This window comes from Meriones unguiculatus, chromosome 4, assembly GCF_030254825.1.
Source record: "Meriones unguiculatus strain TT.TT164.6M chromosome 4, Bangor_MerUng_6.1, whole genome shotgun sequence".
NCBI lineage: Eukaryota > Metazoa > Chordata > Mammalia > Rodentia > Muridae > Meriones > Meriones unguiculatus.
The window spans coordinates 30,784,768-30,811,902 of NC_083352.1; the positions used below are offsets into that span (position 1 = coordinate 30,784,768).

Below are 27,135 nucleotides of genomic sequence, written 5' to 3' on the forward strand. Positions count from 1 at the left end.
TTCTCTACCCCACTATCTGGTTTCAATCTGGACATTGCATTGTGACGTTTATTCTAAGCATCACCTGTCTCAAGGTTGTGTAAACATGTCGCCATTTGGTCTCTGTATTATCAATAAAACAACCAGACAATGCTGTGCAATGGAGAAAATAGGGTGGGTCATCCTGCTCAGGCGGGGAGGAGAAAGAAGCTAGTGGGAAGAATGGGAGAGCAGAGAACAGCAGTAGGGGAGTTGGAACCACGAGGAAAGATGAACCAGACCCAAGATATGACTAAAAACAAATAAAATGTGGCAAAATCTGAATGGGAGGAAACTCTGCTGGCTTGGAGGTTTAGGATGGGGTAACTATTGTCCAGCATTGTGCTCTAGGTTAATTAAGTAAATCCTAGTCTCTGTGTGCTGAATTGGGTATACAGCTGGTTTAGGAATAACTGCTGTTTAACTAAAACATAAATCAATATTAAATATTAATAACCCACAACACAACCATTTTGGAAATCAATCTGGCACTTTCTCAGGAAACTGAGAATAGCACTGCCTCAAGAGCCAGCTATATTACTCCTGCGCATATACTCAAAAGATGCCCAACCATTCAACAAGAACATTTGTTCAACTATGTTCATAGCAGCTTTATTTGTACTATCCAGAATCTAGAAAGAACCTGTCTTTCAATTGAGGAATGGATACAGAAATTGTGTCACATTTACACAATGGAATACTACCCAGCTATTAAATACAAGAAAATCATGAAATTCGCAGGCAAATGGATGGAACTAGAAAAGATAATGCTGAGTGAGGTAACCCAGAACCAGAAAGACACTCATGGTGTATACTCACTTATAAGCATATATTAGCCATATAATATAAGATATCCATACTAAAATCTACTGAAGTACACAAAAAGGACATTTGCTCAACCATGTTTGTAGCAGCTTTATTTGTAATAGCTAGAAGCTGGAAACAGCCCAGATGCCCCTCAACTGAAGAATGGATGCAGAAATTGTGGTACATCTATACAATGGAGTATTACTCAGCAATGAAAAATAAGGAAATTATGAAATTTGCAGGTAAATGGTGGGACGTGGAAAGGATCATCCTGAGTGAGCTGTCCCAGAAGCAGAAAGACACACACGGTATATACTCGCTCATATAAACATACAACATAGGATAACCCCACTAAAATCGGTACATCTAAACAAACTAAGCAAAAAAGAGGACCCTAATTAAAATGCTCAATCCCCATCCTGAAAGGCAAAGAGGATGGACATCAGAAGAAAAAGAAAACAGGAAACAACCTAGGAACCTGCCACAGAAGGCCTCTGAAAGCCTCTGTCTTGCAGACTATCAAAGCAGATGCTGAGCCTGATGGCCAACTGTCAGGCAGAGTGAATGGAATTTTATGTAAGAAGTAGGAAATAACAAGAGCTGGAGAGGACAGGAACTCCACAAGGAGAGCAACAGAACAAGAAAATTTGAACACAGGGAACTTTCCAGAGACTCATACTCCAACCAAGGACTATTCATGGAGATAACCTAGAACCCCTGCACAGATGTAGCCCATGGCAGTTCAGTGTCCAAGTGGGTTCCATAGTAATGGGAAGAGGGACTGCCTCTGGCATAATCTGATTGGCCTGCTCTTCGATCACCTCCCCCTGAGGGGGGAGCAACCTTACCAGGTCACAGAAAAGGACAATGCAGCCACTTCTGATGAGAAATCATAGTCTAAGATCAGAAAGAAGGAGAGGAAGACCTCCCCTATCAGTGTACTTGGGGAGGGGCATGCATGCAGAAAGGGAAGGAAGGGTGGGATCGGGAGGGGAGGAGGGAGGGGCATATGGGGGGACACAAAATGAATAAAGTGTAATTAATAATAAAAAAATCAGAAAAAAAAAGAAGTGGAACAACAAGGAGGACCATAGGGAGGATGCTTAAATCTCATTTGGAATGGCAAACAGGATAGACATCAGAAGTGGTGAATGAGAAAGAACAAAATGGGCTCTACCATATAGGGTCCTCTGAAAGGCTCCACTCAACAGAGGATTGAAGCAGATGCTGAGACTCAAGGCCTGACTTTGGGCAGAACACAGGGAGTCTTATGGTAGAAGGAGGTGGGGAGATAGAAGGACACAGGAGTCCCACAAGGAGACCAACAAAGCTAAAAAATCTGAGCCCAGGGGATCCCTCAGAGACTGTTGTACCAACCAAGGACCATGCATGGAGAGGATCTAGAACCCCTGCTCAGATATAGCCCATTGGTAGCTCAGTCTCCATGTGTGTTCCTGAGTATGGGGATCAGGGGCTGCCTCTGTCAAGAACTCTGTTGCCTGCTATTTGTCATTTGCCCCTGGCAATGCAGCCTTGCCAGGCCACAGAGGAAGAGGATCCAGATAGTGCAGATGAGACTTGATAAGCTATGGACAGATGGAAGGGAAGGAGAACTCCCTCTTTCAGTAGAGTAGGGGAAGAGGAAAAAGTGGAAGGAGGGAGGTTGGGACTGGAAAGAGTTGAGGGAGGGGGCTACAATTGGGATATATAATGAATAAATTGTAAAAACAAATAAAAAATTTAAAAAATGGTAATGGTCTAACTGGATGTCTGCATGTAGAAGAATGCAAATAGATCCATATTTATTACCTTGCACAAAATTCAAGTCCAAGTGGGTGAAAGACTTCAAGATAAAATCAGACACATTAAATATAAGACAACTTTCTGAACATGACAACAACAATGATGCACTAAGATCAACAATTAATAAATGGGACCTAATAAAACTGAGAAGCTTCTACAAGACAAAGGACACTCTCAATAGGGCGAATTGACAGCCTACAGAATGGGAAAAGATCTTCACCAACTATATATCCAACAGAGGGCTAACAATCAAAGTATATAAATAAAACAAGAAGCAAACACCACAAACCAAACACCCCAATTAAAAATGGGGTAGAGATAAAGAATTCTCAACTGAGGAATCTCTAATGGCCAAGAAGAACTTAAAGAAATGTTCAAAATCTTTAGTCTTCAGGGAAATGCAAATCAAAATGATGCTGAGATTCCAACTTACACCCATTAGAATAGCAAAGATCAAAAACCCGAGTCATGCAAATTGTAGGGACTAGAAAAGATCATCCTGAGTGAGGTTTCCCAGAATAAGAAACACACATGGTATATACTAATTTAAAAGTGTAAATTAGAGATATAATATAGGATAGTCATACTAAAATCTATATATCTTAAGAAGCTAAGCAAGAAAAAGGACCCTGGGTAAGATAATCGATCCTCATTCAGAAAAGCAAATGGGATAGACACAGAAGAGGGCAAAAACAAGGAACAAGACAGGGGCCTACCACAGAGGGCCTCTGAAAGACTCTGCCCACCAGGGTATTAAAACAGATGCTGAGACTCATAGCCAGACTTTGGGCAGATTGCAGGGAATCTTATGGAAGAATGGGGAGATAGAAAGACCTAGAGGGTTTTATGTTGAGGTCTTTGATCCACTTGGAGTTTAGTTTTGTGCAGGGTGATAAATATAGATCTATTTTCATTTTTCTGCATGTAGACATCCAGTTGGACCAGCACCATTTGTTGAAGATGTTGTCTTTTTTCCATTGAATGGTTTTGACTTCTTTGTCAAAAATCAAGTATCCATAGGTGTGTGGGTTTATTTCTGAGTCTTCTATTCAGTTCCATTTCTGAAGCAGAAAGACACACATGGTATATACTCACATATAAGTGGTTATTGGCCATTAATACAAGGTAAACATGGTACAATACACAGACCCAAAGAAGCTAAGTAACAAAGAGGGCCAATGTGAGGATGCTTGAATCTCAGTCAGAATGGGAAATAATGGCTTTTGAGGTGGTTGGAGGTAGAGAATTGGGAAGGAGATGAACAGGAAAGGGAGCAGGGGTGTTGATTAGGATTATGGAGAGTGGGGGAGAAAGGGCTGGTTGAAAGAATGGAAATCGAAGGTGAGGTGCATCTTTGGGACTTGCTGGAGATCTGGGGTACAGGAGGTTTCAGGTAGTCTGTAGGGCCCACTCTAGCTGAGATTCTTAGTAATGGGGGATATGGAGGTTGAAGTGGCTACCTCCTGTAGTCAGGCAGATGTTCCAGTAGAAGGATGAGGACACCATCTAGCCCACAAAACCTTTGACCCAAAATTTGTTCTGCCTATCAGATATAAGACATACAGGGACAAAGATGGGGCAAATATTGAGGGAATGGCCAATCAAAGACTAGCCCTACTTGAGACTCAATCAATGAAAGAGAACTAATTCCCAACACTATTAATTTTACTCTGCTATGCTTGTAGATAGGAGCCTGGCATAACTACCCTGAGAGGCTTTATCCAGCAGCTGATGGAAACACATGCAGATACACTTAGCCAAAAATTAGACAGACCTCAGGGAGTCATATGGAAGAGTTAAGGAAATTACTTGAAAGAGCTGGAGGGGTGAAGGACTCCACAAGACGACCAACAAAGCCAACTAACCTGGTCCTTGGGGCTCACAGAGCATGAAACACCAACCAAAATAACATACATGGACTGGTCTTAAACCCCTTGCACATATGTAGCAGAAGAACAGGTTGGTCTTTATGTGGCAACTGGGGGCGGGGCCCTCTCTGATTCTGAGACCTGCTTTTGGACCCCATTCCTCTGAATGGACTGTCTTGCCTGGCAGTCTGTGCCTAGTGCTGCAGTAAGTTAATGTGTCAGGGTGGGTTAATGCCCAAAGGAGACCTCATGCTTTTCTTATGAGAAGGAGAAGGGAGAATGGGGGGATGGGTGTGTGAGGGGAAACTGGGTGGAGAGGAGAAGCCTGAAATCAGGATGTAAAATGAATGAATGGATAAATTAAATAAAAATATTAATCTGCATAGTTAATTGGAGGGGAAGGAAAATATTGATAATAACTCCTATGCTTCTGGCTTTGACAACTGAAGAGAGTCCAATATGGTTCTTTAAGAGAATTCCACAGAAGAAGAAACAAATTTTATTTTTGAGGTGATAAAAAATTATGAATTCAGTTTGACAATGAGGTAATTTGTATAATGGAAAATACTCAATAAGCATTTAGATATGCTCATCTATAAAGCAGAGAAATTGAGTTGAAGAAGGGTAAGTGGGAAATTAATAGGATATGAATGTTAATCAAATGCATAACAGTGAGTGAAATGCAACACTTAGGATGATTGAGTCTGAAAACATAGAGAGTAGAAGTACAATCCTATCTCACCTCTATACACACATATTCAAAACACTTAAGAGAAAAAAGAAGCAACTAAGTGGATTGACAAGGCAGTATGTGGGGAGAAGGAGAAAGAGAAGAATGGGGGAGAAGGAGAGAAGGGAGGGAGGGAGGAAGAATGAAGAGTAGTAACAGGTAGGAAGAAGAAAGAAAAAGAGTGAAGGGGAGGATTTGGGGAGGGAGGAAAGGAATGGAGGGAACAATGAAAGAAGGGAGAAGAAAGGGAGAAGAAAGGGAGAAGAAAAGGAGGAGGAAGGTGGTTGGCGAACAGGAGGGGTGGAGAAAATCTAGAAAAGTATGAATTTATTTCAAAAAACAGATTTGGATGTTATAAATAAATCAAAAAGCAAAGTAGTAGAACTTGTTCACTGTTCTTTGCAGTAAGGTGACCATCATTAGGAAGGTTGACATGAAGGCTGAAGGTGTGAGGACTAAAGTTCTGTCAAGGGCTTGTAAGATAATGTGTTCAACTGTCTGTCATCTGAATGCTAGATTTTGTTTCCATAGTGGCCTTAGACACCTAGTAAGGGCAGAGCCACCCAAAGATAGTAAAATGCAGTCTGCAGTATCCACACAACTATGAAATTATCTAACAGGTTGTTCATCAGATTGTTAAACTGTTGAAGCTTCCAGGACTGTAGAGGATGGCAGTGTCATTGGCAGGAGAAGGGAAAGATCAGATGCTCATAGAGTCTTCGGTGTTTCTTGAAGCCAGAATAGTTAGAGGATACATAAGAAAAAAGTAATAATAGCTTTGGAGGTTTAAAACTCTAGGTGAGAATGTGGTCACAAATATGGCCTCTCTTGTTGTAGGAAGGAAATGACACGATCCAGAACTTGCCAGATACGTACAGTCCCTTCCATTGGACATAGGAGATGGAAGTGAAAGTGAGAGGTTGCATGAGAAAGGATAGGAAAGAATGAATAGGTATTGGTGGGGCCATTTAAATAAATGACAATAAGACTTAGTAGTACATGTATCATTTGTGAATCATTATAGTTAATGCATAGATGAAAATGTAAAAACGGTGCATTCATAAATAAACATTGACAATTAATTTAAGCAGACACTTAACAAAACAGGAATACATATTTGCTAGGTGACTCTTGTTTCACCAAGGCCAGAATCTTTATTTTGTTCTCTGTCATGCTAACACCTAGGAGTGTTCTTACTCATAAAGTTTGTGTGTGTGTGTATATGTGTGTATACATAAATACATATATGTGAACACTGAATATATATTCAACATATATACATGCAAACACACACATATATGTTCACCAACAGAAGAAAAACAAAAGGGAGGCAGAGAGGGAGAGGAAAGTGAGGGAAAGGGACAGGGGGTAGAGAGAAAGAACTAACACAGCCTGAAGTCAGCATCTACTTTAAATGGAAGGCAAATAGGCATTTTCAGTTTTCCCACCATCAGGTGTTATTAGATTGATCAGATTGGATGTAATAACCAAAGTTACAAAATTGAAAAAAAAAAAAAAAAACAGGCTGGGGAGAACTGGAATAAAGAAGTAAAAATCCTCTGTTAGGATCTGAAAGAATCACCAAGAACAAACTATTATAAACACTGAATGAACAAAAAGCAAGACATTAAATTACTATTTATAGTATCTTGATACATAAACATTACCGAGGAGATTTAACAACCTCAAAGATACTATGTATAATAGAAAAATATTTAGAAATAAAATTAATACAAAATAAGTAATGTGAGTCTGAAAAAATAAAATTCCAGAAAAATTAAAAAAAAATAATTTGACCTAAATGAAAACTCACTTTACTATTACAAAACATATTCTAACTTCTTCAGCCAAGTTTTCCTTGTATAACCCGGGCTGACTGTGAACTGTAGCAAACTATAAGCCACCATGTCCTACCTTTCAGTCCTTAACCTTTTTTATTTTATTTTTTTTTGCTTGTTTTGAGACAAGATTTTTTTTTGTTTCCTGTAGTGTTTTTATTTTTATTTATTTATTTATTTATTTCAATGCAGTTTATTCAGGAACATTGAACAATCCTCGGACCCCGGGGAAAGCCAGCCCACAGCTTAAATAGCCTCTGGGTAGCCAACCCAGGCGTGCCACGGGGGCAATGCAGATAGGTCCACATACATGGAAGCAAGCCAGATCCTCAGCCTTAGCCAAATGTGGAATTGTTCATGACAGAGAGCACTCACCATCGGGAAGGTGGAAGGCGGAAACCAGCTCCATCTTTAAGGCATAGCATTCCACAGCTCTCTACAGTTCCCCCTTTTTGTTTTAGACGCATCAGGCAAGAGTAGAGGTCTGATCTCTGATATTAGAAATAAATTGGGACTTTGTACAGATGTTCATTTAGGTGTCATCCACCCAAAGAGCATCAGACCCGTCCGATACCTTTTTCTCAGAGGCGGGACCTGGGGCATCAACCCGCATGCAACCAGACATGCTCTTCTCTGGGTCCAAAGCGGCTGACCCTGAGTGCAGTGCTTAGCCTCGCATCCTGAGCGTATCATTTTAGCTTTTTATGGTATCCAACCATGTTGAGACAAGATTTTATTGTGTAGTTCAGGCTGGCTTTGAGCTTTCCGTCCTCTAGTTTTGGTTTTCTGAGCGCTGGATTTATAGAAGTGCACTACTATTCTTAGACTAAAGTTTTCAATAGAATTCCTTTCCCTGTTAATTTATCATTTTGGCTTATTTTAAAGGGGAAATAAACTTCACATTTGTTTCTGGAGTTCAGCAGATTTGAACTTCACATGAAAATAAAAAAATCAACCACCACTAAAGCATAACACATAACCTGAGAACCATTCTGGCAGAAGAACTAATAGAAAGATAGAAGAAGCTTTGGCTTGAAACTTTCTGGTAGAAGAACTCAAATATAGAGAAACAGAGAAGAAGGTTCCGGATTGACCCAAGTACATATTGAAAAATTATCTGTCATACGGGGGCATATAAAATAGTTGGGGGCTGGGGGCTGTAGCACAGGCCTTTAATTCCAGCACTTGCAAGGCAGAGGTGGATTTCTGTGAGATGGAGGCCAGCCTACTATACAAAGCAAGTCTAGGACAGCCAGGACTCTTTCTCAAAAAACAAACAAACAAACAAACAAACAAAAGTTTGGAAAAAGCTGCACTTTTTTAAGAAAAAAATATTAAAGTACAATAAACAAGAAGAGATCAATGAATTTAGTTATTTAACTCAAATAGTATGCTTGTACTAAATAAGGATGTATGAAAAATACTACAACCAGGAGGAAAAACTACAAATAACAAACTTGATAATCGGAGAGTATGGAAGAGTATGGAAGAGTCTTCAAACTCTACATAAAACCTAGAAAAACTGATATGGATACATTTAGCATTATGTAAATAGAATGGATATACTTAACATAAATAAAATTATTATTTTGTGATAAAAATACAAAAAATCAAATGATAAAAAAGATTAAATTATTAGAAACTTATAAAGCAAAGTGTCTATTCCTAAAATATAGTTTTTAGCAATTAAAAGAGATGAAAAGCTTTTTGAAAATTGGCAAAGTACATGAGCAGACTGTTCACTGTAACAGGCAAAAATAAAACCCTGTCACTTATAATTATAGATATGAAAGTTAAAACTAACATTTTTTTTTTACCTGTCCAACTGCCAGAAATTTAAAAAATACAGACATATTCTGATTGTGAATTATGGAAAAAAAAACTTTCACTACAGATCTTAGCATGGACAGTAACACAGATGGGAAACTTGTGTGGTATATCATAACTTACCTGAATCCTTTGCCTGCCAGTCTAGAACTCTGCCTAATACAGAACTCCAGTATGCAAAACCACTGTGATGCTTATAGCATTCATATTTGAAATGATGTTACTAAGGCTGGGCACATTCAAGAAAGATTTAAGCCATATTTACCAATTGTAGGTTTGTTTCTTGAACAATGTCAAGACATATAAGTCATTAATTGTGCTAAACCCTAGACATACTTGGACAATACTTCTTTCAACAGCAAAGTTCTTAAGCTGTCCTCCAGGAAAAAGCTAATCAACAATGAGTCTTCAGGTCAGGAGCCAGCTTTTAAAGGATAGACATGAGCATAAAAGGCTGGGTCCTCAGGTCCATGATATGATAAATTCAAAATCTGTACCTCTATAATACCCTGTCCCAGAGAACCAAGTCCCTTTCCATGTCATCCACTCAATAGTTAACTTTACGTCTCCCCCTTTTTTCCTATCAAGCCTCTCAAAACCCATGAATACTTAAAGCATATTTGAACTTAACTCTCTTGGCCTTGCTCCTTGGTTTATCATATTAAAGTTTTATGTCTTTGCAAAATTCTAGCGATATATTACTATGCAAAGTCTCGGTAGGCTCCCTGCTGAAAGAGGCTGGGCCTATGTTATAGAGAGGCTTGGGAGTAATATAACTGGAAGTTTTAAATGTGAAAGCCTGGATTTCAGCAGCTGGACTTGGATGTATTTCCCCAGCACACCAGTTAAAGAGACAAGTAATAATGAAGAGATGTAGCCATTATGCCCACGTTGAACCAGTAAAAAGACCAATGACCTAACCCAACTTGGGGTATTGACAAGAATTTTAGTTTTAAACAGAAGAGTTGGGCAAGGGCCAACAGGTACATAATTAAGCAGTACTGCTCAAGGTGTGGTCCCATCCATCATCGTCTGTGGTTCTGGTTCATCCTGGTGGCCTGAGGAAAACATATTGCTATTATCACTTCAGGGCACCAGTCCTGTTTTGTAAGATGATCACTTCTGCAGTTTCACTCTCCCAGAGATTTGCTTTCAGTTTGAAGGGAGAGGTGGTCTACCCTCTGAGGACTTGTTCTTCTTGGAATCCAAGGTGACTTAAGGTTTAGAACAATGACATATCTCTGTGCTTTGAGCCTTGAAGGAGGATGGGGTAGTTTGCACAAGCATGCCTTGCATGATTACATGCTGACTTGCAGAGGTAAGCAGGTGATCCAAAGTAAAAGAGACAGGCATAAAATGAAGGCAAAAGTACCTTTTTTTTTTTTTTTCTGTTTTAGTGACCTTGTAGTCCCAAATGAGGAGTCAGCACTCTTTAGAAAGAGGAGTTATTCCAGTGGGAAAGAATGAGCCAGCTGATCAGAAATTGGCCTGACTCTTATTACAAGGACCATCTTAGCCAACCCACAAGCAAAGAGCTAAGTGTATTTGTAGTTACAGATGGGTGGATATCAGAGTATGCATTTATCGTGCAGTGGTCCATCTCTGTGATGCACTTTCTAGTGACACATGAAGGTCAACAACAGATGGACTGAGTTTTCCAAATCTGAAGAAAGATTACTGAACCTGAAATTTCATGAGTAATATTTCTTTTGTTCACTTTTTGGAAGCATTTACTGTTAATATCTTCTTATATATTTTCTCTCTTTCCCCCCTCTCTCTGCGTGAGTATGTGTGTGTGTATGTGTGTGCTTGCATGTACTTATGGGCTCTTAAGAGGATGTCAGATCTCCTGGAACTAGTATTATAGGTAGTTGTGAGCTGCCATGTGGGTCCTGAGAAATGAACCAGGGTCATCTCTAAGAACAATGAGTGCTCTTAACCCTTGAACCACCTCTCTAGGCCCGTTACTATTTTAATTATTTGGAATGAATTCATAATTTAAATGCCAGGCAAAGGTTAAAAAGTGTTTGCAAAGGACATTTTGCAAATTCAGGTTTACTCATTGGTCATCACTTTTATTAGCTTCTATTCAGGGGGGTCAACAATGCTTTGCTCAATAAAAATTGTTGAATAACATGCTTTTATAAAAAGTAAATTTAGCTGCAATGTAAAAATCAAATTAAATAAAATAAAACTGAACCATCTATTGCCTCCCAGAAACATAGCTAGGCAAGACATGTATAAAATTAGAGCTAAAAGCTGAAAATCTGGAGGAGACAGGAGCTCCAAAAGGAGAAGAAAAAAATAATCTGGGCACAGGGATCTTTTCTTAGATTGATACTCCAACCAAGGACCATGCATGGTCCTTGAACCCTTGAACAGATGTAGCCCATGGCAACTCAGTGTCCAAGTGGGTTCCATAGTAATGAGAACAGGCACTGTTTCTGACATGAACTGATTGGCCTGCTCTTTGATCACCTCCCCTGAGGGGTGGGAAGCAGCCTTACCAGGGTACAGAGAAAGACAATGTAGCCACTCCTGATGAGACCTGATAGACTAGAATCAGAAGGAAGGAAAGGAAGACCTCCCCATCAGTGGACTTGGGGAGGGGCACAAAAGAAGAAGAGGGAGGTAGCATGGGATTAGGAGTAGACAAGGAAGGGCCTACCATTGTGATACAAAGTGAGAAAACTGTAATTAATAAAATAATGAATAAATTTCAAAAAAGCTGAAAAATCAAAGTACCAAACAAACAGATGCTTCAAGCAAGCTGGAATAGCAATTCTAATAACTCATAAAATAGACTCCAGACTAAAAGAATTTGAAGAGATGAAGAGCACCACTATGTATTAGTAAAAAGAAGAAGTCATTACAAGAACATTATTATTCTAAATATGTACATGTCAGGTCTTAGAGTAAAACAATTCATAAAACAAATACCAAAAGGCATAAAGACCACATAGTTGCAGACATAGCAACAATGGCATCTTTAGTACTGCACTGCCATATCTAAATAGTTCCCTCAGACTATCAAAGCAGATGCTGAGCCTGATGGGCAACTGTTGGGCAGAGTGAATGAAATTTTAGGTAAGAACTGGGAAATAGTAAGAGCTGGAGAGGACAGGGTCTCCACAAGGAGAGCAACAGAACAAGAAAATTTGAACACAGGGAACTTCCCAGAGACTCATACTCCAACCAAGGACTATTCATGGAGATAACCCAGAACCTCTGCACAGATGTAGCCCAGGGCAGTTCAGAGTCCAATTGGGTTACATAGTAATGTGAAGAGGGACTGCCTCTGACATAATCTGATTGGTCTGCTCTTTGATCACCTCCCCCTCGGGGGGGGGGGAGCAGCCTTACCAGGACATAGTAGAGGACAACACAGCCACTTTTGATGTGAACTGACAGACTAAGATCAGAAAGGAGAGGAGAACCTCCCCTATCAGTGGACTTGGGGAGTGGCATGCAAGCAGAGGGAGGAGGGAGGGGCTTATGGGGGGATGCAGAATGAATAAAGTGTAATTGATGAAAAATTTAAAAAAAAAGGGAAAAATAATTTAAGAAAAAAAATAGGTCTCTCAAATAAGTGTCAGCTAAGAAACTTTCGAGCTAAGTTGCACCACATAAATACATATGAATATTCTACTCAACAAATAGCAAGTATACACTTTTCTTAATGTGGCATGGGACTTTTGCAACATTTACTATGCTGGAAGCAATAGAGCAAAGTTTAATTGATACAAAAATCAAAACTAATTTCTTTAGAAATTGGAATAAAACTAAGAAACAGTAGAACAATTTCAGAAAATACATAAGTACTTGGAGGGTGAACAATATACTTTTGATGAAATTGTGGATCAATGACAAACTCTGGGAAGACAATGATAATAACACAACCCACAGAATACCTGTGATACTGCCAAGGCAGTTGTGGTTTGAATAAGTATGGCCCCCAAAGAATCATGTGTTGCTTCACCATGGGTGCTCAAGTATACAACGAGGACATTTGCTCAACCATGTTCTTAGCAGTTTTTTTTTTTTTTTCGTACTAGCCAAAATCTGGAAACAACCCAGATGTCCCTCAACTAAGGGATGGATACAGAAATTGTGGTATATTAACACAATGTAATACTGCTCAGCAATTAAAAACAAGGGAATCATAAAATTTGCAGGCAAAGGTGGGAACTAGAAAAGATCATCCTGAGTGAGGTATCCCAGAAGCAGAAAGACACACAGGGTATATATTCACTTATAAGTGGATATTAGATATATAATACAAGATAAACATATCAAAATCTTTAAAATCTTTACACCTAAAGAAGCTAAGCAAGAAGCAGGACCCTGAGTAAGATGCTCAATCCTCATTCAGAAGGGCAAATAGGATAGACATCAGAAGAGGGAGAAAACAAGGAAGAGGACAGGAGCTACCACAGAGGGCCTCTGAAAGACTCTACCCAGCAGGGTATTAAAGCAGATGCTGAGACTCATAGCCAAACTTTGGGCCTAGTACAGGAAAATTTATGAAAGAAGGGGGAGATAGTAAGACCTGGAAGGGACAGAATCTACACAAGGAGAGTAACAGAATCAAAACATTTGAACCCAGGGGTCTTCTCTGAGACTGATAATCCAACCAAGGACCATTTGTGGATATAACCTAAAACCCCTGCACAGATGTAGCCCATGGCAGCTCAGTGTCCAAGTGGGTTCCCTAGTATGGGGACATGAAATCAGTGGCTGGTTCTTTGATTACCTCCCCCTGAGGAGGGAGAAGCCTTACCAGGACAGAAAAGAAGACAATACAGCCAGTCTTGATGAGACCTGATATGCTTGGGTCAGACGAGAGGAGAAGGACCTTCTCTATCAGTGGACTGGGGGAGGGTCATGGGAGGACAAGAGGTAGGGAGGGCAGGTTTGGGAAGGGATGAGGGAGGGGGCTACAGCTGGGATACAAAGTGAATAAACTGTAGTAAGTTAGAAAAGTTTTAAAAAAGAACAGAAAGAAAATGAGTCATGTGTTTGAATGCTTGGCTCACAGGGAGTAGCACTATTAGGAGGTATGGTTGGTTGGAGGAAGTATGTCACTGTAGATGCAGGTTTGAGGTCTCTTATATATGCCCAAGCTATACCCAGCCCAGTGCTGAGCCAGTTTCCTCCTTGCTGCCTACAGCTCAACGTGTAGAACTCACAGCTCCTTCTCCAGCACTATGTCTGCCTGGATGGTGCCATGCTTTCCACCATGATGATAATGGAATAAACTTCTAAATCTGTAAGCCAGCCCCAAATACTTTCCCTTATGGAGTTGCTTTGGTCATGGTGTGTCTTCACATCAATAAACTCCTAACTATGAGGAAAGTTGACAGCTTTAATTGCTCACATTATAAAATCAGATACTTGCAAATAAATGGCTTAATTATGCATTTCTTAGTTGAGAAAGGCAAGAAGACACCAAACTCAAATCCAGTAGATGACAAGAAATAATAATGAGCAGGGTAGAATTTAATGGAATAGAGACTAAGGTACCTTACATAGAATTGACCAGAAAGATAGTTCTTTGAAAAGATTAACAATATTGACTAAGTCCTCACGAAACTTACCAAAAGGGAGTGAAGACCCAAATTTATAACATTATAGATGAAAAAGAAGTTGTTACAACACTATAGTGAAACCCAGAAGATCATCAAGAAATGCTTTGAAAACTTATATTTCACAAAGTTGGAAAACCTAAAAGAAATGGAGAAATTTCTTATTGTTTAGGCCTATTGAAAATGAAACCAGAAGATATAAACATCCTAAATAGACCCATGAAAAACAAGGAGGTTAAAGCAGTAAGGAAGTGTCCAAACAAAGAATACCCCTTGACAAGATGCCTTCACTGTTGAGTCTTACCAAGATTTCAAGGAAGATCTGATCTTCCTTCTCAAACTGCTACACAAAATAGGAAGAGGTTTTGTGAATTCATTACAGCCTTGATTCTAAAACCTCATGAAGACACAAGAAAACTACAAGTCTTCAAAAACATACTCAGTAACCAAATTCAAGATAATAAAATGAAGAAAATCATAAATCATACATCAAGAAGGATGTAAGATTGTTTCAATATATTAAAATTAATAGACAGGATATATCTTATCAATAGATTTGAACACATAAATTATTGATCATTTCAGTAGAGGCAGGAAGCCATTTTACAAAGTTCAATATACCATATATGAAGGATAACTACATACATGTTTGTTTGTTTTTTTTAACTTGATACATGCTAGGGTTATCTAGGAAGAGGAAAATTCATTTGGAAAATGCGTTCACCAGATTTGCCTGTAGATGAATCTGTGGAACATTTTCTTGATTAATGTTTCATATGGTAGGATCCGACATCAGTGAGCAGTGCTGCCTCTGGGTAGCTGGTCCTGGGTTATTAAAAAAAAGTTACACATGCCACATAGACAAGCCAGTAAGCAGTCCATGGCTTCTGCTTCAAAGGCTGCCTCCATCTTCTTGCTTTGATTGCTTGCCTGACCACTTCATAATGAATTTTAAGCTATAAAATGAGCTAAACTCTTTATTCCCCAAGCTGATTTTGGCCATTGTTTTGCCATAGCAATAAAAAGTAAAATAAGAAAGATTATACATAGAAAAGCTATAGGCAGTGTTATACTAAGTGGAACAGAAAGTTGAAGCATTTTCTCTAAATTATGGAATCAGCAAGGGTAGCCACTTACTTCATTCTTCTTCACCATAGTGCTTGAAATCTATTTGAAAACGACACAGATGTATTTTAAAGATCCTATGGACTCTCCCTAAAAGCTTCTGAATCTACTAAACACTTTCAGCAGAGTTACAGGTTACAAAATCAACATGGAAAAACCAGTAGCTCTTAATATAAGCTAACAAATAATTGGTTGAGAGATAAATCAGGAAATGTATCTCATTCATAACAGCCCCAGACATTATAAAACATCTAGGAATATGCCAAAAAAGGGAGCTGAAAGACCTCTACAAGAAAAAAAAATGTACTTAAGAGAGTCGATGATGAGAAGACATTTCATTCTTCTGTGTTGACAGAGTTAGTACTGTGAAAAATAACTACACTTAAAAAATAAAAAAACATTCTGTAGCTTCAGTGCAGTTCTCATCAAGACTTATACAGACCTGGAGAAAAATCCTCAAATTCCTGTGGATAAACAAAAGACCATGGATAGTCAAATCAACTTGAAGCAGAAAGAACACAGGCACAGTCAACACATCATTTGATCTCAAACTACACCACATAGCTACAGTGATAAGACAGCATGACCCTGTCACAAAAGTAGACAAACAGACTAAAGGCACATAGTAGCTGACCAGAGTAATCCCACAGACATAGGCACTTAACTTTGACAAAGGGATCAAAAACATGCACTGGAAAAAAACCTTTTCAACAAACGTGCTGGCAAAACTGGTGTCCTTTTGCAGAAACATGATCTCTCACCCTGAACCAAACTAATTTAAATGGAACTATAGCACTTAATTTTAAAAACAGAAATGCAGACATTTATAAACAAAAACAGAGAGAAAACATTTCTGGATGTAGATAAAAGCAAATGGGTTTATATGAAATAAAATGTTTAAGAACAGTAAAAGAAACTAGCAACAGGATGGACAGCCTACATAATGAAAACGCAGGAAAACTTTGCCATCTATATTTCAGACAAGGAGTTATGTAGACTACTTAAAGAACTGAAATAATTAAGTGGCAATAAAACCTCATGCTAATCAATAAATGGGCCAATAATGTGAAGAGACAGAAGAAAAATGGACAGTAATTATTTAAAAAGCTGTCCAACATCCCTAGCCAACATACAAATACAGTTTACAACTGGAAGGGGAGGAGAACCTCCCCTCTCAGTGGACTGGGGGAGGGGCATAGTGGGAGAAGAGGTAGAGAGGGTGGGATTGGGAAGGGATGAGGGAGGGGGCTACAGCTGGGATCCAAAGTGAATAAATTGTAATAAATAAAAAAAATAAAATATGAAACAAAGAGCCTACCTCACCCTGGTCAGAATGGCCACTTTAATGGAAACAAATGATAACAAAGGTTGACAAGAATGTGGAAAGAAAACTCCTTATCCAGTGTTGGTGGGTGAAAACTGAAGTGGTTATTATGGTAAGTAGTGTGGAGGCCTCTCAAAATCAAATAACAGAACCATCTGGGCATTTGTCCTAATTTTTTTTTTTTTTATCTTACTGCAGAGATACCCACACATCCCTTTTCTCCCAGTAGCAAAGAAACATAATCATTTAGCTATCCATCCACAAATGAGTAGGTAGAAAAATGTTGCAGGCATATGAAATGTACTTTTATTCCTCTATAAAGAAAATTGAAGTTAGGAAATTTGCATAAAAATAGATGGAACTTGGAAAACGTTATATTAAGTGAGGCAACCCTGGCTCAAAACATAAGTGCCATATAATCTCTTTCACACGTACTTCAAGCCTCCGACTATTAAATGTGTCTACCCAGATGGAAGTAAACACGGTTGATGGCTAGGAAACTAGAAAGGGTCCTATGAGGCTGAAAATAGGAGCCTTGAAGGGAGAACAGTGGCAAGGACAGTAGAACTAAATAAAAGGGGGGTTACTGAGGCCGAAGGGTACAGCATAGCAACAGAGAGTAGAGAACTGGGGAGGGATAGGCATCAACAAAAATAAATAGGAAAATCTCATAAGGAAATCTTTGCAAGTTGATTTTAAAAATATTAAAAAAAAAATAAGGCCAGCAGGGTGGTTTAACAGATAAAGGTACTTGCTACCAAACCTGACAATCCAGCTTAAGGGGAAAAATTCTGCTTTTCATTTTATGCATATAACAACACGACATTATATGGCACACATAATGTTGTCCCTTGGCATCTACAGGACAATGTTTCTAGTACCCTGTGCAAATATCAGATACAAAGGTACAAGTCCCTTCTACAAAATGACACAGCATTTGCATTGTACCTTCACAGGACTTCAGAGTGTGAAGGATGTTGACTTTAAATCATTTCTATCTCTCAGGAAATACAAAAGGAGCCCCTTGGCACCACTTCATGGGGACATACTCAGGAAAGTAGTTGGCCTGCAAAATACTCAAATTTTGGAGTAGGACTTTCTGGATTTCTTTCAAATACTTGTACCTGAAGCATCTGATGTAACTATGAAGGACCGTACTGTATTCCACGCTCTTTAATGCACTGTCATATTAGACATTGGTTAATTTTTAGTTTCTGAAAGGGTTGGGGTAATCATAGAGTTAAGGTTCTCAACTTTTACGGCCCTATTTACAGCTAGAACTGGCAATCTAAATCAAGTTCAAGCAATAAAACATGAACAGGATTTTATTAGAGAGTATTAGTTCTGGGCAAAATTTTGTTATCATAATAACGTATCTTAAAGTTCATCAATTTATCAGATTTCTGTTATTATAACAAAATGCTGGAGGCAATCCATTTATAAACAGCAGAAGTTTGTTTTGACTTGAAAGTCTGAGCTTGACTGAACTGAGTGGTTTCATTACTTTGGACCCCTGGTGAAGGCAGCCCATCATGGCATGAATGTGTGGCTGAGGAAACTGCTTACTTTGCTAGACACCAAGCAGAAGGCAAGACAGCAAGAGGAAGAGCCTGAGATGTCACAATTCCCTCAAAGAGCATACTACCAGTGACATAAGTCCCTCTGTAAAGGTCTACTTGGGGGGATTTTGACGGGTGGATCTTTGAAAGACATTCTAGATTCAAATCATAAAACTCAGTGACTCCAATGTTCTAGGTCTTCTCACTTAGAAGTTCTATCGCACTTCTTGGATTTGAATGCATAAGTGGTGTCTGCCTTCATGGCAACCACACAGTGATGGTGGAGCAATGTCAAATGAACAGCGGAGGAATGAGTTCTGATATCCTTGAGCAGGCAGGACTCTAAGAAAAAGGGTGTTTGAGTTTAATGAGCCTAGGTAAATAGTGATTCACCTTTCAGTGAAATGCCTGAGAATCCAGAGGAGTAAATCTGCTGGCACCGCAAGTGCACTTACTGACGTAGATGCTTAACACAAAAGAGGAAAATCCAGACAGACACCAGTCCCAGAGGTTTCACATCTGTAATGGCAGTAAAATATATAATGAACCAAAAGTAGGTTAAGATTAAATAGTTACTAAATTTATCAACGGAAAGCCCAAGTACAGAAAGCTCCATATTACACTGACAGAGGCTCATGAAACTTTTACTCGAGTCTTAAGTCACTAGGAATCAGTAATAGCAGTCAAATCCTGGGTATCTGGTGTCTATTCCCAATTTTATCATGCTAAATGCAACCTCAGATTATTTATCTAATTTAATTTACAACATTTCCTAGCTTATTTTGCCACAATCCCAGAATTGTTCACACAGCTCTTAGTTGAAAATGTAAAATGTTGCATCATTTCAGTTTTAGTGACTGTGCATTTGGTTTGAGTGGAATAAAATGAGCTTCATATACATAGAATATGACAAAAGGCAATTTCACTTGTACAAACTACTAAAGAAATAAAGCAGGTAGCCACTTATCTTTAAGACCTCAAAATAATCATATAAAACTTCATAATGATGTCTAAGTTCCACAACAAAAAATTGCCAGCTATTCAGATAATAAAACCTGCTGACAGTATGCCAAATGAAGTGAGCTAGCTTTCAGTATTTAAGGGAATTTTCCACCTGATTCTTTGAAACTTTAGTGTAGAAGCTGCAATCTGAGCTTTTGGCACACTAACAGATATATCTTAGTTGCTAAAAATATATTGAGAAGAGAAACTTCTCCCAGAAACAAATTCCCACAAATATATCCAAGTGTGACAAAGGACTACACTCCTACTGAGAGAGAGAGAACAAATAAAGAGTAAACAGGAAAGGCCATCTCTGTGACAGCTTTTGGGGAGGTGGCACGGAGCTATATGGTCATGGCTGTCCTGCAGATTCTGATTTGTAAAGCTTAGGACCCCCCATTCCCCATTAAGAATAAAAAACACCAAATAAGTAGAAAGAGTAATGACAGATTTTCACCCTACAAGTGGAATGCATATTCTTTTTAACTTGTGAAGCATCTTGGCATGACAATTGTTTTATCAGGGTAATTCAGTTTTCTCTGAGAAGAACACAGTCTGTGCTGCTAGAGCAGATGGAGCCATTTTAATGTCTTATCTATCTAGAAATCAGACAGCAGGGCCAAAGAGATCTGGATGAAGAAAAGCTGGACAGAAAGACTGACCTATACAATGCAAGGACTTTCTGTCTCCCTTATTAGCAGCTTCTGAAACACACTAGTCTCTTCTCAGGACTTCTGAAGCGTTTGGTCTTCAAACACATGGGCTCATTCTTAGAGCTTAATCTGAGAAAATGTGTTATATTGGGAACCAACTGTTTCCATAGCTAAGGAGATTGGAAAATAGTTCCAGAGGTCTTATCCTGTGGTCAGTAGCATAGAATATCATGCTAAGCTACCTCCTCAAGAGCAAAGATGAAAGCCCTCCTCAATAAATAAGTTAAAACTAAAAATGCATCAAAGTTCGGTTGTCCTAAGGTATTCATAAAGAATTAGTTCCACACCCTGGTAATACTGAATCTGCAGATGCTAAAGACCCACCTATAAACTGATAAGAGCATGCACATTCCCATATGCTTTAAATCAGTTCTACGTTATTTTCAGTGCTTAACACAATGTAAATGATACATAAGTAGTCACTATACTGCACTGTCTAGGAAAAACAAGAAGAAAGACAAGTCTGAATGTGTTCAGTATGAATCATTTTCTTCTCAAACAGATTTTTATTATTATTTTATATGTATGGTATTTTATGCTGTTTTGTTTGCATCTTTTTATCACGTTCATTCCTGATACACAGATGCCAGAAGAGGGTGCCTGATCCTCTGGAATTGAAGTTAGACCATTGTGAGCCATCACATTGTTTCTGGCCATCAAACCCAGGTACTCATTTTTTAATATTTTAAATTCTTTTTTTTTAATTTTTTTATTATTACACTTTATTCACTTTGTATCCCAGCTGTAGTCTGCTTCCTCATCCCTTCCCAATCTCACCCTTCCTCCCTCCTCTCCTCCCGTGCCCCTCCCCAAGTCCACTGACAAGGGAGGTCCTCCTCCCCTTCCATCTGACCCTAGCCTATCAGGTCTTATCAGGATTGGCTGCATTGTCTTCCTCTAAGGCCTGGTAAGGCTGCTCCCTCCTCAGGGGATGGTGATCAAAGAGCCAGCCACTGAGTTCATGTCAGAGACACCTGTTTCTCTTACTAGGGAAGCTGAGCTGCCATGGGCTACATCTGAGCAAGGGATCTAAGTTATCTCCATGCATGGTTCTTAAACCTAGGTACTCTTGAAGAATAACTTGTGCTCTTTACTACTGAGCTACCTCTCCAGATCTCTTCACAAGTAAGTAACTAGAATTTATGGATGTGAAACCCCTGAGCACAGAGCTCCAACACTAGCCTTAGAAATATATTAAAATCCCCATCATTTATCATCTGCACTCTGCCCCAGAGCATCATTTGCCTAAAGCAGTGTTCCCTAGAGGAATTGCTAGCTCAAAAGTCCTTGCTGTCTCTGCTTCAGGCAAACCAAAATGACTAATTTTCATATCAACTCTCTCTTAAGCTTGTCCTTCATTCACAAAAGGAACCAGATGTACAATTGGAAAAACAAATGAGGAACATTCTCATTCAAGTCCCAACTGGGGCCTTTTCTCCAGCGTATTTTCTGTATTCCTAACATAGCACATCACACACCATCTCGAGGGTTCATACCTGCATTGTTGTGGCCTCACTTCTGACCTCGCACGTAACTTTTTATCAGGGCTACAGGATACAGGCCTTACCAAATATGCTGAGACTGCCAGAAAAAAGCACTTGCCCTTTATATGGTTGTAGAGTAAAGGTGAGTTAATTAAAAAATGAGGATGCTTTCCAGTCTTCTAATTTCCCTGCCCTTTTAAGCAATCCAGGCAGGAGATAAGTTAATTAAAAAGAGAAGGTAGTTTCTACCCTCCTAATTTTCCCAGAGGTTAGAGAAGTGCTCATTATTTTCTGTGAGAATATGGGCCACTGCTTCTTCACTGGTTGCTTCCTCTCTGCTATACTTGAGGACTAAATCTCCCTGTCCACACCTCTTTCACACTGTGGTTCACAGAAGGCATAGTACTCAGTCCTACCCTGAAAGGTGTGCAGCACCTATTAAGTCATATATTAAGATATATAACTTTTCCAGCCTTCCAATGCACACCTGACCTCTGGAAGGCTTACTGTGTGGTTGACTGTAATAGTAGCCATGAACCCAGGACTTGCCCATACTTTCTTACCTATGTTGCTGGCTTTGCTTTAGCAGCCTAGACAAAAAGGAATCATGAAAAGCCATGTACTTTGGATTTCCCTCTGCCCAGATGTTAAGGAGATGAAAACAAACTAGTTTACTGGCTGATGTCCTCTTCATTAGGTTGACAACAAGTCAGACCCAGAAGTAGAAAGGCCTAGATGCAAGCCCAGCTGGATCCTGAATCAACTGTCACTTCACAGAATTATACAATATCATAATTGTTGATAGCTTTAGTGTCTACATTTTGGTGTGACTTTGCATAATAAACTCTAATTAAGAAGTGCTGTAGTTAGGTGCTAGCAAATTAAGCTCTAGTACCCGTGACTAACTGGAGTGAACCTGCTTAGCATGGTGCCGCCCCTGAAACTCCGAACATCTCTTTTCAGTGACTGTGACCATAGATTTGGGCCTCTACATTCGATTTTATCCTTTGGATTGTGTCTAACCCTCTAATAACAATTTCCCTTCATAAGGTAAAAACAAGCAGAGAGTCAGCAAGAATAGAAAAGCTAGGAAGAGAGAAGAATAATATGGGTGTAAAATGGAAGCAAAGAGACATAGTGAAGTTCTAGAAAGAAATGTATAAATGTTTTCCTGAAAAGATGAGTCTAATGTTAAACTTTCCTGTACACCATCAAATTTGATGACAACATGTCCAATTTGTAGTACAACATCAAAAAAGTATTAGTATAAAAATAATGTATACTCTACAAATTAAATATAATTTCAGACAGTTATACTTTACAACAGAGCCAAATTCTTGGGCAATTGACTTACATCTTTAAAATGTCTTCTTGAGGTAGATAATTTTATTTAAAAGAATGACATTATTAAATGCTAAGCTGAATTCAATAAGACAAGAGTAGCTCAATATTAGAAAATATAACACAATATGCTTATAGATGGAACAATGCCATTTCTTATAAAATCTTTCCCCAAATATCAGTAGGAACAAATAGCTCAGTTATGGCAAAAATCATTTGCTGTATTAATTGCAGATATCCTGGTTATAGTAATATAAATGAATGTCACTGAAATCAGTATGCCAAGCATGTGATCCTCTAATTTCCTTAATAGTTCAAGTTGTCTCAATGGTACTGGGCATAGAAAGGATCAAGTGACACTACAGAAGAAGGGACAGAAATACCATAAAGCCATAAACCAGGAAAGTATATCTACTATTGGATAGTGTCTTCTATATAGGAAAACTGCATCCCCCAAATCTCAGTAATGTGGTTGCCTAAGCAAGATCTGAAAATCCACACCAGTTGACATTCAACATGGATGGAGGCATTCTCACAGGATTTTCTTCTAGAAGAAGAACTATAGGCAGTTAGTTAATGCTGCGAAGAGGAGAAATGGTGTTCTTCAAGGATGAGCTCTGATAGTTTAGCCAGTGTCATGACACCAGCCCTAAACATACATGAGCAACATTAAATGATCTCAGCAGGTTTTATATATGATAATTTGCATATAAGAAACAGTTAAAATTTAAAGGATAAGAAGAAATGATTTTGAGAAGGAGTAGGAGGGACATAGGAAGGAGAGAAAGGATATGTTAATGCAGTACTCATCTATAAAATTTTCAAAATGGAATCTAAATCAAAATTAAAAATGGAATCTAGTACAAGAGAAGACAAAACCTTTGTCTTTTTCTGAGGTACATTTGCATATCTAGGTCACATTCATTTAAATACAGACAAAAAGGATACACCAAAGCCCTTTGAAATTAAAGAGAGTCTGGTTTGTTGCCTCCCTGAAGAAGGGCTTTCTGGTTGATAGAAGCTCAGTGATTTCAGTGACCCATGCAGAACCACTCATTTAAGCCCAACATGATTAATAGGAAACATTATAATATTTAATATATAAATACCAGTAATTTTATCCATACCACCAAGCACTAACAACTAGTAATGAAAATCAAAAATGAAAGAGAAAACCATGTTTCTCATAGCTGTTGATAGGCCTGGCATGGATATCATTGAATTGCACGAACCTGCTCAGATAGAACTAGCAAGATATGTGTGGTTGCCATAACAAAGGATTAGCCTTATGCTATTTTTCCAAACTAATCTATAATTTAAGCAATCCCAGCTGTCTTTAAAATGATTTTGTTATATATGCACAAATAATTTTAAGTATCACATGGAAAGATGAAATGCTCAACCATGTTGAAGAGAAAATGAAAGAAAAGCAGCATAAAATAATTTTCATTACTAGATATTTGAAAGAACTATAATCCATTGAAAGATAGTCAGCATGCAAGAAGAGATCATTGATCAACAGAACAGAATCGAAAGCTCAGCACTTTATTTGCATTTTCACATAATGTACAGCAATAATACACTGATTTGTAGACATATGTAATGATTTTCATGCAACTATTTCTGCTTCCTGAGACAACTGAACAATATAATTTAAAAATAAACATAAAACAACAGAAGTGAAGGTAACTTTTAGGAACAAAAAGAACTCTATGTAATTATAGGGTGTCTTTAACCAAATGTGAAATCCAAATGTGCTAAAAACCATATACGTAGAGTAAAGTTTTCATGATACCATCTATCTATAAACAAATGGAATTCTCGCTCTCGATGTGTGTGTGTGTGTGTGCACACATGCATGTGTGTGCAGGGCTGTGAGCATGTTCTTACGTGTGCAGGTGCACGTATATTGACTTGAGTGTGGCAGGCAGACACCAATCTCTAGTATCCTTTGGTAGGCATGGTCTACCTTCTTCTGAGATAAGAAGAAGGTCCTGGGACTCACGGCTCAGGCTGGGTCTCTCTGCCTTTCTAGTTAGGAACAAATAAACCTACCTCACTCAGCTTCCCACATAGATTCTATGCTTAAAACTCAGATCCTCATTCTTGTGCAGGCATCATTTTTTTGTACTGAACTATCTCCCCAGCCATGAATTAGTCTTAACCGGTAAACAAAGTTTAAAGTTTATGTGAATTTCATTCATCTGCAAAGAGATGGAAATTTTTTACAAAGAAACCAGCTTCTATAGATAAAGATAAAAGTAGCATGATAAAAAATATCAAACATGCAAAAATATTGTAATAGATAAAAACAGATGACACCGTGATCTGTCAAGCATTTTTCTCAGCTCTTTTCATTGACTGCTTTATGAACAAACCTTCATAGTTTGAAAGTTTGAATGTACTGTTTTTCTCAGTATGAGTTGCTTTTACAGTGCTTTTACACTGTATTGTGGGTGGCTTGTAGGCAACAGACATTTGTGGTTTTTTATGTTTGTTTTGTTTTTTTGTTTGTTTGTTTGTTTTTACCATTCTTAAGTTAGGATAGCAACACAATCAGGTTCTAAGCAGGGCTGTCTTATGTGTTGTGCACTGCCAACTATTTGTGTTTTTAAAAAGAGGCACAAGAACTAGTTTACTTTTCAGGAAGCAACAAATGTGAACATGAATACCATTTGTGAGAGCGTAGCCATATGACCTAGTCACCCCTAAATACCATCACAGTGAGGATGTATGAGTCCAGCATATGAATTTTGAGCAAGACTTACTTTACTCTTTGCTCCAATCTTAAAACTGTTTATATCTCTCCTTTAATTGACCAACTCCAACCAGCTGGTATGGGTCTCCATTGCTTTCCAGGGAAATTCAAAGTTACTTTTAAATTCAAACTCTTTGATGACAATACTACTTCTCTTCCTGCCTGCCTCTCAATGCCCTTTTCATGAATTGGCTCTAGTTTTCTCATTCTTTATGATCTCACACCTATAGTTTGTTCTGATTGTGATACTTTTTCCCCCTAACTTGAAATCTGATAGTTTTCTCAGGTACTAATTTCTCCATATCATTTTCCTGACTCCTGATCAGGTATGAGATCATCTATCCCCTAAGACTTCCTAAGGTTTTCTGTGTTTACAAAGTGTGCACTCTAGCTAAGGTGTGAAAACAGAATATTGTTCTTACCTAGGAAGTGTGTAGACAAGAAAAATTGCCTGACATGTATCTCTTGAGCCCAATATACTAGTGGAAGTACAAGGAGGGTTTTGTCTGATTTAATGAGGACTTTCTGCTCAGACCATTTCTGTGGTTTTTCCAGAGCCTATACTCCAAACTTTTAACATGGAATGTGAAGTGGATACACTTTACAATTCTAGTCTTTTATAGCTATATTTCTGCGCTTGAATTCTTTCCAATTCAATTATTCATATTCCCTCAAATCTGTATGCCTTTCTCAGCTTTCCTGTAGTTGTAAGTTCGTCTTTTTTGCTAACATATTTCAGTATTTCTATGGCTAAACTGAGCAGTGCTGCAGCAGGTACTCAAAAGTATTTCTTGTATAAATAAGTGCCATTCCACTAATCTCATGGGTCTTCATACTATTCTCTACTCTTTAATTAACAAGAACTATGTGTTGAAGCTAAGTTTAAAAACTACAGTGATTTATAATCTTCTCCGTTCACTCTACGTTTCAACTGCAAATGCATCATGTGTCACTTTAATATGGGAGATTTAAAAACATGATTTCACTTGATATCTCAGTTTCCTATGACTAGATATATCTTCCCATGTTACACAAGCACCTTGGGAATTAAACCGTTATCAACATGTCTTCCCTTCCTATGTCTGGGCAATGATTGCTTTGTACTTAATGACTACAGTATTCCAGTGACCACCTGTGGTTCACCAAGATCTTTACTGGCAGAACACATTTTATGAATAATTTTGCTTATGACCACTTCATTTTTTAAAATTATTTACATATGTGCATTATCTCTCCTATGAAGCAAAATTAATCCTAGATCCAGGGAAACTTGTATATGAGCCATTTCTGTATCCATGTAATATGGATACAGTGATTAAGGAAATCATATATTTGCTGAGTGAAAATGTCAGT

At 38.4% G+C, this 27,135-nt stretch overlaps 1 long non-coding RNA gene across 1 annotated transcript in view; it reads left to right on the forward strand.

The window, feature by feature from the left end:
* Positions 1–20,801: 20,801 nt before the first annotated feature.
* Positions 20,802–27,135, forward strand: part of LOC132653490 (uncharacterized) — a 28,947-nt gene continuing 22,613 nt past the window's right edge. The window contains exons 1-2 of the long non-coding RNA XR_009591219.1: positions 20,802–20,865; positions 21,263–21,324. This is a non-coding gene — a long non-coding RNA (uncharacterized LOC132653490). The remainder of the gene's footprint in view (positions 20,866–21,262; positions 21,325–27,135) is intronic.